The sequence below is a fragment of the Somniosus microcephalus genome, chromosome 6 (genome assembly GCF_052327205.1).
Source record: "Somniosus microcephalus isolate GS21.2 chromosome 6, FLI_Smic_1.0, whole genome shotgun sequence".
In the NCBI taxonomy this organism is placed as follows: domain Eukaryota; kingdom Metazoa; phylum Chordata; class Chondrichthyes; order Squaliformes; family Somniosidae; genus Somniosus; species Somniosus microcephalus.
Window position 1 is genome coordinate 154,757,363 of NC_140992.1, and position 20,200 is coordinate 154,777,562.

Below are 20,200 nucleotides of genomic sequence, written 5' to 3' on the forward strand. Positions count from 1 at the left end.
CTGTACACTGAGTGGAACAATCTATACCCTCCTGTACAATGTGTGGACAATCTATACCCTCCTGTTCACTGTGTGGAACAATCTATACCCTCCTGTACAATGTGTGGAACAGTCTATACCCTCCTGTACACTGTGTGAAACAATCTATACTCTCCTGTACACTGTGTGGAACAATCCATACCCTCCTGTACACTGTGTGGAACAAACTATACCCTCCTGTTCACTGTGTGGAACAATCTATACCCTCCTGTACACTTTGTGGAACAATCTAAACCCTCCTGTACACAGTGTGGAACGACCTATACATTCCTGTACACAGTGTGGAACAATCTAATCCCTCCTGTACACAATGTGGAACAATCAATACCCTCCTGTACACACTGTGGAACAATCTATACCCTCCTGCACACTGTGTGGACAATCTATCCCCTCCTGTACACAGTGTGTAACAATCTGAACCCTCCTGTACACAGTGTGGAACAATCTATACACTCCTGTACACTGTGGGGAACAATCTCTACCCTACTGTACACAGTGTGGAACAATCTATAGCCTTCTATGCACTTTGTGGAACAATCTATATCCTCCTGTACACTGTGTGGAACAATCTATACCCTCCTATACACAGTGTGGAACAAGCTATACCCTCCTGTACACTGTGTGGAACAATCTATACCCTCCTGTACACTGTGTGGAACAATCTATACCCTCCTGTACACTGTGTGGAACAATCTATACCCTCCTGTACACTGTGTGGAACAATCTGTACCCTCCTTTACACTGTGTGGAACAATCTATACCCTCCTGTACACTGTGTGGAACAATCTATACTCTCCTGTACACTGTGTGGAGCAATCTATACCATCCTGTTCACTGTGTGGAACAATCTATGCCCTCCTGTACACTGTGTGGACCAAGCTATACCCTCTTGTACACTGTGTGGAACAATCAATACCCTCCTGTACACAGTGTGGAGCAAACTATACCCTCCTGTACACTGTGTGGAACAATCTATATCCTCTTATACACTGTGTGGAATAATCTATGCCCTCCTGTTCACTGTGTGGAACAATCTATACCCTCCTGTTCACATTGTGGAACAATCTTTTCCCTCCTGTACACTGTGTGGAACAATCTATACTCTCCTGCACACTGTGTGGAACAATCTATACCCTCTTGCACACTGCGTGGAACAATCTATACCCTATTTTACACTGCGTGGAACAATCTATACCCTCCTGTACACTGTGTGGAACAATCTATACACTCCTGCACACTGTGTGGAACAATCTATACCCTCCTGCACACTGCATGGAACAATCTATACCCTCCTGTACACTGTGTGGAACAATCTATACCCTCCTGTACACAGTGTGGAACAATCTATACCCTCCTGTACACTGTGTGGAACAATCTATACCCTCCTGTACACTGTGTGGAACAATCTATACCCTCCTGTACACTGTGTGGAACAGTCTATATTCTCCTGTACACTTTGTGGAACAATCTATACCCTCCTGTACACTGTGTGGAACAACCTATTCCCTCCTGTACGCTGTGCGGAACAATCTATACCCTCCTTTGCACTGTGTGGAACAATCTATACTTTCCTGTACATTGTGTGCAACAATCTATACCCTCCTGTACACTGTGTGGAACAAACTATTCCCTCCTGCACACTGTGTGGAACAATCTATACCCTCCTGTGCACTGTGTGGAACAATCTATACTCTTCTGTACACAGTATGGAACACTCTGTACCCACCTGTACACTGTGTGGAACAATCTATACCATCCTGTACACTGAGTGGGACAATCTATAACCTCCTGTACACTGTGTGGACAATCTATACCCTCCTGTACACTGTGTGGAACAATCTATACCCTTCTGTACAATGTGTGGAACAGTCTATACCCTCCTGTACACTGTGTGGAACAATCTATACTCTCCTGTACACTGTGTGGAACAATCTATACCCTGCTGTACACTGTGTGGAAAAATCTATACCCTCCTGTACACTGTGTGGAACAATCTATACCCTCCTGTACACTGAGTGGAACAATCTATAACCTCCTGTACACTGTGTGGACAATCTATACCCTCCTGTACACTGTGTGGAACAATCTATACCCTCCTGTACAATGTGTGGAACAGTCTATACCCTCCTGTACACTGTGTGGAACAATCTATACTCTGCTGTACACTGTGTGGAACAATCTATACCCTGCTGTACACTGTGTGGAAAAATCTATACCCTCCTGTGCACTGTGTGGAACAATCTATACCCTCCTGTACAATGTGTGGACAATCTATACCCTCCTGTTCACTGTGTGGAACAATCTATACACTCCTGTACACTGAGTGGAACAATCTATACCCTCCTGTACAATGTGTGGACAATCTATACCCTCCTGTTCATTGTGTGGAACAATCTATACCATCCTGTACAATGTGTGGAACAGTCTATACCCTCCTGTACACTGTGTGGAACAATCCATACCCTCCTGTACACTGTGTGGGACAAACTATACCCTCCTGTTCACTGTGTGGAACAGTCTATACCCTCCTGTACACAGTGTGGAACCATCTATACGCTCCTGTACACTTTGTGGAACAATCTAAACCCTCCTGTACACAGTGTGGAACGATCTATACATTCCTGTACACAGTGTGGAACAATCTAAACCCTCCTATACACAGTGTGGAACAATCTATACCCTCCTGTACACAGTGTGGAACAATCTATTCCCTCCTGCACACTGTGTGGACAATCTATACCCTACTGTACACAGTGTGGAACAATCTATAGCCTCCTATACACTGTGTGGAACAATCTATATCCTCCTGTACACTGTGAGGAACAATCTATACCCTCCTATACACAGTATGGAACAAGCTATACCCTCCTGTACACTGTGTGGAACAATCTATCCCCTCCTGTACACTGTGTGGAACAATCTATACCCTCCTGTACACTGTGTGGAACAATCTATACTCTCCTGTACACTGTGTGGAACAATCTATACTCTCCTGTTCACTGTGTGGAAAAATCTATACCCTCTCTGTACACTTTGTGGAACAATCTAAACCCTCCTGTACACAGTGTGGATCAATCTATACCCTCCTGTACACAGTGTCGAACAATCTATTCCCTCCTGTACACAGTGTGTAACAATCTAAACCCTCCTGTACACTGTGTGGAACAATCTATGCCCTCCTGTACACTGTGTGGAACAATCTATACCCTCCTGCACACTGTGTGGAACAATCTATACCCTCCTGTACACTGTGTGGAACAATCTATAGCCTCCTATACACTGTGTGGAATAATCTATACCCTCCTGTACACTGTGTGGAACAATCAATACCCTCCTGTACACTGTGTGGAACAATCTATACCCTCCTGTACACTGTGTGGAACAATCTATAGCCTCCTATACACTGTGTGGAATAATCTATACCCTCCTGTTCACTGTGTGGAACAATCTATACCCTCCTGTACACATTGTGGAACAAACTTTTCCCTCCTGTACACTGTGTGGAACAATCCATACCCTCCTGTACACTGTGTGGAACAATCTATGCCCTCTTGCACACTGCGTGGAACAATCTATACCCTCCTGTACACTGTGTGGAACAATCTATACCCTCCTGTACACAGTGTGGAACAATCTATACCCTCCTGTACACTGTGTGGAACAGTCTATACTCTCCTGTACACTTTGTGGAACAATCTATACCCTTCTGTACACTGTGTGGAACAATCTATTCCCTCCTGTACACTGTGTGGAACAATCTATACCCTCCTGTACACTGTGTGGAACAATCTATACCCTCCTGTACACTGTGTGGAACAGTCTATACCCTCCTGTACACTGTGTGGAACAATCTAAACCCTCCTGTACACTGTGTGGAACAATCTATACCCTCCTGTACACTGTGTGGAACAGTCTATACTCTCCTGTACACTTTGTGGAACAATCTATACCCTTCTGTACACTGTGTGGAACAATCTATACCCTCCTGTACACTGTGTGGAACAATCTATACCCTCCTGTACACTGTGTGGAACAGTCTATACTCTCCTGTACACTTTGTGGAACAATCTATACCCTCCTGTACACTGTGTGGAACAATCTATACCCTCCTGTACACTGTGTGGAACAATCTATACCCTCCTGTACACTGTGTGGAACAGTCTATACTCTCCTGTACACTTTGTGGAACAATCTATACCCTTCTGTACACTGTGTGGAACAATCTATTCCCTCCTGTACACTGTGCGGAACAATCTATACCCTCCTGCACACTGTGTGGAACCATCTATACGCTCCTGTACACTGTGTGGAACAATCTATACCCTCCTGTTCATTGTGTGGAACAATCTATACCATCCTGTACAATGTGTGGAACAGTCTATACCCTCCTGTACACTGTGTGGAACAATCCATACCCTCCTGTACACTGTGTGGGACAAACTATACCCTCCTGTTCACTGTGTGGAACAGTCTATACCCTCCTGTACACAGTGTGGAACCATCTATACGCTCCTGTACACTTTGTGGAACAATCTAAACCCTCCTGTACACAGTGTGGAACGATCTATACATTCCTGTACACAGTGTGGAACAATCTAAACCCTCCTATACACAGTGTGGAACAATCTATACCCTCCTGTACACAGTGTGGAACAATCTATACCCTCCTGCACACTGTGTGGACAATCTATACCCTACTGTACACAGTGTGGAACAATCTATAGCCTCCTATACACTGTGTGGAACAATCTATATCCTCCTGTACACTGTGAGGAATAATCTATACCCTCCTATACACAGTATGGAACAAGCTATACCCTCCTGTACACTGTGTGGAACAATCTATCCCCTCCTGTACACTGTGTGGAACAATCTATACCCTCCTGTACACTGTGTGGAACAATCTATACTCTCCTGTACACTGTGTGGAACAATCTATACTCTCCTGTTCACTGTGTGGAAAAATCTATACCCTCTCTGTACACTTTGTGGAACAATCTAAACCCTCCTGTACACAGTGTGGATCAATCTATACCCTCCTGTACACAGTGTCGAACAATCTATTCCCTCCTGTACACAGTGTGTAACAATCTAAACCCTCCTGTACACTGTGTGGAACAATCTATGCCCTCCTGTACACTGTGTGGAACAATCTATACCCTCCTGCACACTGTGTGGAACAATCTATACCCTCCTGTACACTGTGTGGAACAATCTATAGCCTCCTATACACTGTGTGGAATAATCTATACCCTCCTGTACACTGTGTGGAACAATCAATACCCTCCTGTACACTGTGTGGAACAATCTATACCCTCCTGTACACTGTGTGGAACAATCTATAGCCTCCTATACACTGTGTGGAATAATCTATACCCTCCTGTTCACTGTGTGGAACAATCTATACCCTCCTGTACACATTGTGGAACAAACTTTTCCCTCCTGTACACTGTGTGGAACAATCCATACCCTCCTGTACACTGTGTGGAACAATCTATGCCCTCTTGCACACTGCGTGGAACAATCTATACCCTCCTGTACACTGTGTGGAACAATCTATACCCTCCTGTACACAGTGTGGAACAATCTATACCCTCCTGTACACTGTGTGGAACAGTCTATACTCTCCTGTACACTTTGTGGAACAATCTATACCCTTCTGTACACTGTGTGGAACAATCTATTCCCTCCTGTACACTGTGTGGAACAATCTATACCCTCCTGTACACTGTGTGGAACAATCTATACCCTCCTGTACACTGTGTGGAACAGTCTATACCCTCCTGTACACTGTGTGGAACAATCTAAACCCTCCTGTACACTGTGTGGAACAATCTATACCCTCCTGTACACTGTGTGGAACAGTCTATACTCTCCTGTACACTTTGTGGAACAATCTATAACCTTCTGTACACTGTGTGGAACAATCTATACCCTCCTGTACACTGTGTGGAACAATCTATACCCTCCTGTACACTGTGTGGAACAGTCTATACTCTCCTGTACACTTTGTGGAACAATCTATACCCTCCTGTACACTGTGTGGAACAATCTATACCCTCCTGTACACTGTGTGGAACAATCTATACCCTCCTGTACACTGTGTGGAACAGTCTATACTCTCCTGTACACTTTGTGGAACAATCTATACCCTTCTGTACACTGTGTGGAACAATCTATTCCCTCCTGTACACTGTGCGGAACAATCTATACCCTCCTGTGCACTGTGTGCAACAATCTATACCCTCCTGTACACTTTGTGGAACAATCTATTCCCTCCTGTACACTGTGTAGAACAATCTATACCCTCCTGTGCACTGTGGGGAACAATCTATATCCTACTATACACTGTGTGGAACAATCTATAGCCTCCTATACACTGTGTAGAACAATCTATAACCTCCTGTTCACTGTGTGGGACAAGCTATACCCTCCTGTACACTTTGTGGAACAATCTATACCCTCCTGTACACTGTGTGGAACAATCTATACCCTCCTGTACACAGTGTGGAACAATCTAGACCATCCTGTACACTTTGTGGAACAATCTATACCCTCCTGTACACAGTGTGGAACAATCTAGACCCTCCTGTACTCTTTGTGGAACAATCTAAACCCTCCTGTACACTTTGTGGGGCAATCTATACCCTCCTGTACACTTTGTGGAAAAATCTATACCCTCCTGTACACAGTGTGGAACAATCTATACCCTCCTGTAAACTGTGCGGAACAATCTATAACCTATTGTACACTGTGTGGAACAATCTATACCCTGCTGTACACTGTGTGGAACAATCTGTACCCTCCTGTGCACTGTGTGGAACAATCTATACCCTCCTTTACACAGTATGGAACACTTTGTACCCACCTGTACACTGTGTGGAACAATCTATACCCTCCTGTGCACTGAGTGGAACAATCTATACCCTCCTGTACAATGTGTGGCCAATCTATACCCTCCTGTTCACATATGTGGAACAATCTATACCCTCCTGTACAATGTGTGGAACAGTCTATACCCTCCTGTACACTGTGTGAAACAATCTATACTCTCCTGTACACTGTGTGGAACAATCCATACCCTCCTGTACACTGTGTGGAACAAACTATACCATCCTGTTCACTGTGTGGAACAATCTATACCCTCCTGTACACTTTGTGGAACAATCTAAACCCTCCTGTACACAGTGTGGAACGATCTATACATTCCTGTACACAGTGTGGAACAATCTAAACCCTCCTGTACACAGTGTGTAACAATCTGAACCCTCCTGTACACAGTGTGGAACAATCTATACCCTCCTGTACACTGTGTGGAACAATCTATACTCTCCTGTACACTGTGTGGAACAATCTATACTCTCCTGTACACTGTGTGGAACAATCTATACCCTCCTGTACATTGTGTGGAAAAATCTATACCCTCCTGTACATTGTGTGGAACAATCTATACTTTCCTGTACACTGTGTGGAACAATCTATACCCTCCTGTGCACTGTGTGGAACAATCTATACCCTCCTGTACACTGTGTGGAACAATCTATACCCTCCTGTACAATGTGTGGACAATCTATACCCTCCTGTTCACTGTGTGGAACAATCTATACCCTCCTGTACAATGTGTGGAACAGTCTATACCCTCCTGTACACTGTGTGAAACAATCTATACTCTCCTCTACACTGTGTGGAACAATCCATACCCTCCTGTACACTGTGTGGAACAAACTATACCCTCTTGTTCACTGTGTGGAACAATCTTTTCCCTCCTGTACACTTTGTGGAACAATCTAAACCCTCCTGTACACAGTGTGGAACGTTCTATACATTCCTGTACACAGTGTGGAACGATCTAAACCCTCCTGTACACAGTGTGGAACAATCTATACCCTCCTTTACACAGTGTGGAACAATCTATACCCTCCTGCACACTGTGTGGACAATCTATACCCTCCTGTACACAGTGTGTAACAATCTGAACCCTCCTGAACACAGTGTGGAACAATCTATACCCTCCTGTGCACTGTGGGGAACAATCTATACCCTCCTGTACACTGTGTGGAACAATCTATACACTCCTGCACACTGTGTGGAACAATCTATACCCTCCTGTACACTGTGTGGAGCAATCTATACCCTCCTGTACACTGTGTGGAACAATCTATACCCTCCTGTACACTGTGTGGAGCAATCTATACTCTCCTGTACACTGTGTGGAACAATCTATACCCTCCTGTACACTGTGTGGAACAATCTATACCCTCCTGTACACTGTGTGGAACAATCTATACCCTCCTGTACACAGTGTGGAACAATCTATACCCTCCTGTACGCTGTGTGGAACAATCTATACCCTCCTGTACACTGTGTGGAACAATCTATACCCTCCTGTACACTGTGTGGAGCAATCTATTCCCTCCTGTACACTGTGTGGAACAATCAATACCCTCCTGTACACAGTGTGGAACAATCTATACCCTCCTGTACGCTGTGTGGAACAATCTATAGCCTCCTATACACTGTGTGGAATAATCTATACCCTCCTGTTCACTGTGTGGAACAATCTATACCCTCCTGTTCACATTGTGGAACAATCTTTTCCCTCCTGTACACTGTGAGGAACAATCTATACCCTCCTGCACACTGCATGGAACAATCTATACCCTCCTGTACACTGTGTGGAACAATCTATACCCTCCTGTACACAGTGTGGAACAATCTATACCCTCCTGTACACTGTGTGGAACAATCTATACCCTCCTGTACACAGTGTGGAACAATCTATACCCTCCTGTACACTGTGTGGAACAGTCTATACTCTCCTGTACACTTTGTGGAACAATCTATACCCTCCTGTACACTGTGTGGAACAATCTATTCCCTCCTGTACGCTGTGTGGAACAACCTATACCCTCCTGTGCAATGTGTGGAACAATCTATACTTTCCTGTACATTGTGTGGAACAATCTATACCCTCCTGTACACTGTGTGGAACAAACTATTCCCTCCTGTACACTGTGTGGAACAATCTATACCCTCCTGTGCACTGTGTGGAACAATCTATACCCTCCTTTACACAGTATGGAACACTCTGTACCCACCTGTACACTGTGTGGAACAATCTATACCCTCCTGTACACTGAGTGGAACAATCTATAACCTCCTGTACACTGTGTAGACAATCTATACACTCCTGTACACTGTGTGGAACAATCTGTACCCTCCTGTATAATGTGTGGAACAGTCTATAGCCTCCTGTACACTGTGTGGAACAATCTATACTCTCCTGTACACTGTGTGGAACAATCTATACCCTCTTGTACACTGTGTGGAAAAATCTATACCCTCCTGTACACTGTGTGGAACAATCTTTACTTTTCTGTACACTGTGTGGAACAATCTATACCCTCCTGTGCACTGTGTCGAACATTCTACACCCTCCTGTACACAGTATGGAAAAATCTGTACCCGTCTGTACACTGTGTGGAACAATCTATACCCTCCTGTACACTGAGTGGAATAATCTATACCCTCCTGCACAATGTGTGGACAATCTATACCCTCCTGTTCACTGTGTGGAACAATCTATACCCTCCTGTACAATGTGTGGAACAGTCTATACCCTCCTGTACACTGTGTGGAACAAACTATACCCTCCTGTTCACTGTGTGGAACAATCTATACCCTCCTGTACACTTTGTGGAACAATCTAAACCCTCCTGTACACAGTGTGGAACAATCTATACCCTCCTGCACACAGTGTGGAACAATCTATACCCTCCTGTACACTGTGTGGAACAATCCACACCCTCCTGTACACTGTGTGGAACAAACTATACCCTCCTGTTCACTGTGTGGAACAATCTATACCCTCCTGTACACTTTGTGGAACAATCTAAACCCTCCTGTACACAGTGTGGAACAATCTATACCCTCCTGCATACTGTGTGGACAATCTGTACCCTCCTGTACACAGCTTGAAACAATCTATACCCTCCTGTACACTGTGGGGAACAATCTATACCCTCCTGTACACAGTGTGGGACAATCTATACCCTCCTGCATACTGTGTGGACAATCTGTACCCTCCTGTACACAGCGTGAAACAATCTAAACCCTCCTGTACACAGTGTGGAACAATCTATACCCTCCTGTACACAGTGTGGAACAATCTATACCCTCCTGTACACAGTGTGGAACAATCTATACCCTCCTGTACACAGTGTGTAACAATCTGAACCCTCCTGTACACAGTGTGGAACAATCTATACCCTCCTGTACACTGTGGGGAACAATCTATACCCTACTGTACACAGTGTGGAACAATCTATAGCCTCCTATACACTGTGTGGAACAATCTATACCCTCCTGTACACTGTGTGGAACAATCTGAACCCTCCTGTACACTGTGGGGAACAATCTATACCCTCCTGCATACTGTGTGGACAATCTGTACCCTCCTGTACACAGTGTGTAACAATCTGAACCCTCCTGTACACAGCGTGAAACAATCTATACCCTTCTGTACACTGTGGGGAACAATCTATACCCTACTGTACACAGTGTGGAACAATCTATAGCCTCCTATACACTGTGTGGAACAATCTATACCCTCCTGTACACTGTGTGGAACAATCTATACCCTCCTATACACAGTGTGGAACAAGCTATACCCTCCTGTACACTGTGTGGAACAATCTATCCCCTCCTGTACACTGTGTGGAACAATCTATACCCTGCTGTACACTGTGTGGAACAATCTGTACCCTCCTTTACACTGTGTGGAACAATCTATACTCTCCTATACACTGTGTGGAACAATCTATACCCTCCTGTTCACTGTGTGGAAAAATCTATACCCTCTCTGTACACATTGTGGAACAATCTAAACCCTCCTGTACACAGCGTGGATCAATCTATACCCTCCTGTACACAGTGTCGAACAATCTATTCCCTCCTGTACACAGTGTGTAACAATCTAAACCCTCCTGTACACTGCGTGGAACAATCTATACCCTCCTGTACACTGTGTGGAACAATCTATACCCTCCTGTACACTGTGTGGAACAATCAATACCCTCCTGTACACAGTGTGGAACAATCTATACCCTCCTGTACACTGTGTGGAACAATCTATACTCTCCTATACACTGTGTGGAACAATCTATACCCTCCTGTTCACTGTGTGGAAAAATCTATACCCTCTCTGTAAACATTGTGGAACAATCTAAACCCTCCTGTACACAGCGTGGATCAATCTATACCCTCCTGTACACAGTGTCGAACAATCTATTCCCTCCTGTACACAGTGTGTAACAATCTAAACCCTCCTGTACACTGCGTGGAACAATCTATACCCTCCTGTACACTGTGTGGAACAATCTATACCCTCCTGTACACTGTGTGGAACAATCAATACCCTCCTGTACACAGTGTGGAACAATCTATACCCTCCTGTACACTGTGTGGAACAATCTATAGCCTCCTATACACTGTGTGGAATAATCTATACCCTCCTGTTCACTGTGTGGAACAATCTATACCCTCCTGTACACATTGTGGAACAATCTTTTCCCTCCTGTACACTGTGTGGAACAATCTATACCCTTCTGTACACTGTGTGGAACAATCTATACTCTGCTGCACACTGTGTGGAACAATCTATACCCTCCTGCACACTGTGTGGAACAATCTATACCCTCCTGTACACTGTGTGTAACAGTCTATACCCTCCTGTACACTGTGTGGAAAAATCTATACACTCCTGCACACTGTGTGGAACAATCTATACCCTCCTGTACACAGTGTGGAACAATCTATACCCTCCTGTACACTGTGTGGAACAATCTATACCCTCCTGTACACTGTGTGGAACAGTCTATACTCTCCTGTACACTTTGTGGAACAATCTATACCCTCCTGTACACTGTGTGGAACAATCTATTCCCTCCTGTACACTGTGCGGAACAATCTGTACCCTACTATACACTGTGTGGAACAATCTATAGCCTCCTGTACACTTTGTGGAACAATCTATTCCCTCCTGTACACTGTGGGGAACAATCTGTACCCTACTATACACTGTGTGGAACAATCTATAGCCTCCTATACACTGTGTGGAACAATCTATACCCTCCTGTTCACTGTGTGGGACAATCTATACCCTCCTGTACACTGAGTGGAACAATCTATACCCTTCTGTACACTTTGTGGAACAACCTATACCCTCCTGTACACAGTGTGGAACAATCTATACCCTCCTGTACACTTTGTGGAACAATCTATACCTCCTGTACACTTTGTGGAGCAATCTATACCCTCCTGTACACTTTGTGGACAAATCTATACCCTCCTGTACACAGTGTGGAACAATCTATACCCTCCTGTAAACTGTGCGGAACAATCTATAACCTCTTGTACACTGTGTGGAACAATCTATACCCTGCTGTACACTGTGTGGAACAATCTATACCCTCCTGTGCACTGTGTGGAACAATCTATACCCTCCTTTACACAGTATGGAACACTTTGTACCCACCTGTACACTGTGTGGAAGAATCTATACCCTCCTGTACACTGAGTGGAACAATCTATACTCTCCTGTATAATGTGTGGACAATCTATACCCTCCTGTTCACTGTGTGGAAAAATCTATACCCTCCTGTACTATGTGTGGAACAGTCTATACCCTCCTGTACACTGTGTGAAACAATCTATACTCTCCTGTACACTGTGTGGAACAATCCATACCCTCCTGTACACTGTGTGGAACAAACTATACCATCCTGTTCACTGTGTGGAACAATCTATACCCTCCTGTACACTTTGTGGAACAATCTAAACCCTCCTGTACACAGTGTGGAACGATCTATACATTCCTGTACACAGTGTGGAACAATCTAAACCCTCCTGTACACAGTGTGGAACAATCTATACCCTCCTGTACACAGTGTGGAACAATCTATACCCTCCTGCACACTGTGTGGACAATCTATACCCTCGTGTACACAGTGTGTAACAATCTGAACCCTCCTGTACACAGTTTGGAACAATCTATACCCTCCTGTACACTGTGTGGAACAATCTATACCCTCCTGTACAATGTGTGGAACAGTCTATACCCTCCTGTACATTGTGTGGAACAATCTATACTCTCCTGTACACTGTGTGGAACAATCTATACCCTCCTGTACACTGTGTGGAAAAATCTATACCCTCCTGTACACTGTGTGGAACAATCTATAGTTTCCTGTACACTGTGTGGAACAATCTTTCCCCTCCTGTGCACTGTGTGGAACAATCTATACCCTCCTGTACACAGTGTGGAACAATCTATACCCTCCTGTACACTGTGTGGAACAATCTATACCCTCCTGTACACAGTGTGGAAAAGTCTATACTCTCCTGTACACTTTGTGGAACAATCTATACCCTCCTGTACACTGTGTGGAACAATCTATACCCTCCTGTACACTGTGTGGAACAGTCTATACTCTCCTGTACACTTTGTGGAACAATCTATACCCTCCTGTACACTGTGTGGAACAATCTATTCCCTCCTGTACACTGTGCGGAACAATCTATTCCCTCCTGTACTCTGTGTAGAACAATCTATACCCTCCTGTGCACTGTGGGGAACAATCTATAGCCTCCTATACACTGTGTGGAACAATCTATACCCTCCTATACACTGTGTGGAACAATCTATAGCCTCCTATACACTGTGTGGAACAATCTATACCCTCCTATACACTGTGTGTAATAATCTATACCCTCCTGTTCACTGTGTGGAACAATCTATACCCTCCTGTACACATTGTGGAACAATCTTTTCCCTCCTGTACACTGTGTGGAACAATCTATACTCTCCTGCACACTGTGTGGAACAATCTATACCCTCTTGCACACTGCGTGGAACAATCTATACCCTCCTGTACACTGTGTGGAACAATCTATACCCTCCTGTACACTGTGTGGAACTATCTATACCCTCCTGTACACAGTGTGGAACAATCTATACCCTCCTGTACACTGTGTGGAACAATCTATACCCTCCTGTACACAGTGTGGAACAATCTATACCCTCCTGTACACTGTGTGGAACAATCTATACCCTCCTGTACACAGTGTGGAACAATCTATACCCTCCTGTACACTGTGTGGAACAATCTATACCCTCCTGTACACTGTGTGGAACAATCTATACCCTCCTGTACACTGTGTGGAACAATCTATACCCTCCTGTACACAGTGTGGAACAATCTATACCGTCCAGTACACTGTGTGGTGCAATCTATACCCTCCTGTACACTGTGTGGAACAATCTATACCCTCCTGTACACTGTGTGGAAGAATCTATACCCTCCTGCACACTGTGTGGAACAATCTATACCCTCCTGTACACCGTGTGGAAGAATCTATACCCTCCTGCACACTGTGTGGAACAATCTATACCCTCCTGTACACTGTGTGGAAGAATCTATACCCTCCTGTACACTCTGTGGAACAATCTATACCCTCCTGTACACTGTGTGGAAGAATCTATACCCTCCTGCACACTGTGTGGAACAATCTATACCCTCCTGTACACTGTGTGGAAGAATCTATACCCTCCTGTACACTGTGTGGAAGAATCTATACCCTCCTGTACACTGTGTGGAAGAATCTATACCCTCCTGCACACTGTGTGGAACACTCTATACCCTCCTGTACACTGCATGGAACAATCTATAACCTCCTGTACACTGTGTGGAGCAATCTATACCCTCCTGTACACTGTGTGGAACAATCGATACCCTCCTGTACACTGTGTGGAACAATCAATACCCTCCTGTACACAGTGTGGAACAATCTATACCCTCCTGTACGCTGTGTGGAACAATCTATAGCCTCCTATACACTGTGTGGAATAATCTATACCCTCCTGTTCACTGTGTGGAACAATCTATACCCTCCTGTTCACTGTGTGGAACAATCTTTTCCCTCCTGTTCACATTGTGGAACAATCTTTTCCCTCCTGTACACTGTGTGGAACAATCTATACCCTCTTGCACACTGCGTGGAACAATCTATACCCTCCTGCACACTGCATGGAACAATCTATACCCTCCTGTACACTGTGTGGAACAATCTATACCCTCCTGTACACAGTATGGAACAATCTATACACTCCTGCACACTGTGTGGAACAATCTATACCCTCCTGCACACTGCATGGAACAATCTATAACCTCCTGTACACTGTGTGGAACAATCTATACCCTCCTGTACACAGTGTGGAACAATCTATACACTCCTGCACACTGTGTGGAACAATCTATACCCTCCTGCACACTGCATGGAACAATCTATACCCTCCTGTACACTGTGTGGAACAATCTATACCCTCCTGTACACAGTATGGAACAATCTATACCCTCCTGTACACTGTGTGGAACACTCTATACCCTCCTGTACACTGTGTGGAACAGTCTATACTCTCCTGTACACTTTGTGGAACAATCTATACCCTCCTGTACGCTGTGCGGAACAACCTATACCCTCCTGTGCAATGTGTGGAACAATCTATACTTTCCTGTACATTGTGTGGAACAATCTATACCCTCCTGTACACTGTGTGGAACAAACTATTCCCTCCTGTACACTGTGTGGAACAATCTATAGCCTCCTGTGCACTGTGTGGAACAATCTATACCCTCCTTTACACAGTATGGAACACTCTGTACCCACCTGTACACTGTGTGGAACAATCTATACCCTCCTGTACACTGAGTGGAACAATCTATAACCTCCTGTACACTGTGTGGACAATCTATACCCTCCTGTACACTGTGTGGAACAATCTGTACCCTCCTGTACAATGTGTGGAACAGTCTATAGCCTCCTGTACACTGTGTGGAACAATCTATACTCTCCTGTACACTGTGTGGAACAATCTATACCCTCTTGTACACTGTGTGGAAAAATCTATACCCTCCTGTACACTGTGTGGAACAATCTTTACTTTTCTGTACACTGTGTGGAACAATCTATACCCTCCTGTGCACTGTGTGGAACATTCTATACCCTCCTGTACACAGTATGGAAAAATCTGTACCCGTCTGCACACTGTGTGGAACAATCTATACCCTCCTGTACACTGAGTGGAATAATCTATACCCTCCTGCACAATGTGTGGACAATCTATACCCTCCTGTTCACTGTGTGGAACAATCTATACCCTCCTGTACAATGTGTGGAACAGTCTATACCCTCCTGTACACTGTGTGAAACAATCTATACTCTCCTGTACACTGTGTGGAACAATCCACACCCTCCTGTACACTGTGTGGAACAAACTATACCCTCCTGTTCACTGTGTGGAACAATCTATACCCTCCTGTACACTTTGTGGAGCAATCTAAACCCTCCTGTACACAGTGTGGAACGATCTATACATTCCTGTACACAGTGTGCAACAATCTAAACCCTCCTGTACACTTTGTGGAACAATCTATTCCCTCCTGTACACTGTGTAGAACAATCTATACCCTCCTGTACACTTTGTGGAACAATCTAAACCCTCCTGTACACAGTGTGGAACAATCTATACCCTCCTGTGCACTGTGTGCAACAATCTATACCCTCCTGTACACTTTGTGGAACAATCTATTCCCTCCTGTACACTGTGTAGAACAATCTATACCCTCCTGTGCACTGTGGGGAACAATCTGTACCCTACTATACACTGTGTGGAACAATCTATAGCCTCCTATACACTGTGTGGAACAATCTATACCCTCCTGTTCACTGTGTGGGACAATCTATACCCTCCTGTACACTGTGTGGAACAATCTATACCCTCCTGTAAACTGTGCGGAACAATCTATAACCTCATGTACACTGTGTGGAACAATCTATACCCTGCTGTACACTGTGTGGAACAATCTATACCCTCCTGTGCTCTGTGTGGAACAATCTATACCCTCCTTTACACAGTATGGAACATTTTGTACCCACCTGTACACTGTGTGGAAGAATCTATACCCTCCTGTACACTGAGTGGAACAATCTATACCCTCCTGTACAATGTGTGGACAATCTATACCCTCCTGTTCACTGTGTGGAACAATCTATACCCTCCTGTACAATGTGTGGAACAGTCTATACCCTCCTGTACACTGTGTGAAACAATCTATACTCTCCTGTACACTGTGTGGAACAATCCATACCCTCCTGTACACTGTGTGGAACAAACTATACCATCCTGTTCACTGTGTGGAACAATCTATACCCTCCTGTACACTTTGTGGAACAATCTAAACCCTCCTGTACACAGTGTGGAACGATCTATACATTCCTGTACACAGTGTGGAACAATCTAAACCCTCCTGTACACAGTGTGGAACAATCTATACCCTCCTGTACACAGTGTGGAACAATCTATACCCTCCTGCACACTGTGTGGACAATCTATACCCTCCTGTACACAGTGTGTAACAATCTGAACCCTCCTGTACACAGTGTGGAACAATCTATACCCTCCTGTACACTGTGTGGAACAATCTATACCCTCCTGTACAATGTGTGGAACAGTCTATACCCTCCTGTACATTGTGTGGAACAATCTATAGTTTCCTGTACACTGTGTGGAACAATCTATCCCCTCCTGTGCACTGTGTGGAACAATCTATACCCTCCTGTACACAGTGTGGAACAATCTATACCCTCCTGTACACTGTGTGGAACAATCTATACCCTCCTGTACACAGTGTGGAAAAGTCTATACTCTCCTGTACACTTTGTGGAACAATCTATACCCTCCTGTACACTGTGTGGAACAATCTATAGTTTCCTGTACACTGTGTGGAACAGTCTATACTCTCCTGTACACTTTGTGGAACAATCTATACCCTCCTGTACACTGTGTGGAACAATCTATTCCCTCCTGTACACTGTGCGGAACAATCTATACCCTCCTGTGCACTGTGTGCAACAATCTATACCCTCCTGTACACTTTGTGGAACAATCTATTCCCTCCTGTACTCTGTGTAGAACAATCTATACCCTCCTGTGCACTGTGGGGAACAATCTATACCCTACTATACACTGTGTGGAACAATCTATAGCCTCCTATACACTGTGTGGAACAATCTATACCCTCCTATACACTGTGTGTAATAATCTATACCCTCCTGTTCACTGTGTGGAACAATCTATACCCTCCTGTACACATTGTGGAACAATCTTTTCCCTCCTGTACACTGTGTGGAACAATCTATACTCTCCTGCACACTGTGTGGAACAATCTATACCCTCTTGCACACTGTGTGGAACAAGCTATACCCTACTTTACACTGTGTGGAAGAATCTATACCCTCCTGTACACTGTGTGGAACAATCTATACCCTCCTGTACACTGTGTGGAAGAATCTATACCCTCCTGCACACTGTTTGGAACAATCTATACCCTCCTGTACACTGTGTGGAAGAATCTATACCCTGCTGTACACTGTGTGGAACAATCTATACCCTACTTTACACTGTGTGGAAGAATCTATACCCTCCTGTACACTGTGTGGAACAATCTATATCCTCCTGTACACTGTGTGGAAGAATCTATACCCTCCTGCACACTGTGTGGAACAATCTATACCCTCCTGTACACTGCATGGAACAATCTATAACCTCCTGTACACTGTGTGGAGCAATCTATACCCTCCTGTACGCTGTGTGGAACAATCTATACCCTCCTGTTCACTGTGTGGAACAATCTATACCCTCCTGTACACAGTGTGGAACAATCTATACCCTCCTGTACACAGTGTGGAACAATCTATACCCTCCTGTACGCTGTGTGGAATAATCTATACCCTCCTGTTCACTGTGTGGAACAATCTATACCCTCCTGTTCACTGTGTGGAACAATCTTTTCCCTCCTGTTCACATTGTGGAACAATCTTTTCCCTCCTGTACACTGTGAGGAACAATCTATACCCTCCTGTACACTGTGAGGAACAATCTATACCCTCTTGCACACTGCGTGGAACAATCTATACCCTCCTGTACACTGTGTGGAACAATCTATACCCTCCTGTTCACTGTGTGGAACAATCTATACCCTCCTGTTCACTGTGTGGAACAATCTTTTCCCTCCTGTTCACAGTGTGGAACAATCTTTTCCCTCCTGTACACTGTGAGGAACAATCTATACTCTCCTGCACACTTTGTGGAACAATGTATACCCTCTTGCACACTGCGTGGAACAATCTATACCCTCCTGTACACTGTGTGGAACAATCTATACCCTCCTGCACACTGCGTGGAACAATCTATACTCTCCTGCACACTGTGTGGAACAATCTATACCCTCCTGTACACTGTGTGGAACAATCTATACCCTCCTGCACACTGCATGGAACAATCTATACCCTCCTGTACACTGTGTGGAACAATCTATACCCTCCTGTACACAGTGTGGAACAATCTATACCCTCCTTTACACTGTGTGGAACAATCTATACCCTCCTGTACACTGTGTGGAACAGTCTATACTCTCCTGTACACTTTGTGGAACAATCTATACCCTCCTGTACACTGTGTGGAACAATCTATTCCCTCCTGTACGCTGTGCGGAGCAACCTATACCCTCCTGTGCAATGTGTGGAACAATCTATACTTTCCTGTACATTGTGTGGAACAATCTATACCCTCCTGTACACTGTGTGGAACAAACTATTCCCTCCTGTACACTGTGTGGAACAATCTATACCCTCCTGTGCACTGTGTGGAACAATCTATACCCTCCTTTACACAGTATGGAACACTCTGTACCCACCTGTACACTGTGTGGAACAATCTATACCCTCCTGTACACTGAGTGGAACAATCTATAACCTCCTGTACACTGTGTGGACAATCTATACCCTCCTGTACACTGTGTGGAACAATCTGTACCCTCCTGTACAATGTGTGGAACAGTCTATAGCCTCCTGTACACTGTGTGGAACAATCTATACTCTCCTGTACACTGTGTGGAACAATCTATACCCTCTTGTACACTGTGTGGAAAAATCTATACCCTCCTGTACACTGTGTGGAACAATCTTTACTTTTCTGTACACTGTGTGGAACAATCTATACCCTCCTGTGCACTGTGTGGAACATTCTATACCCTCCTGTACA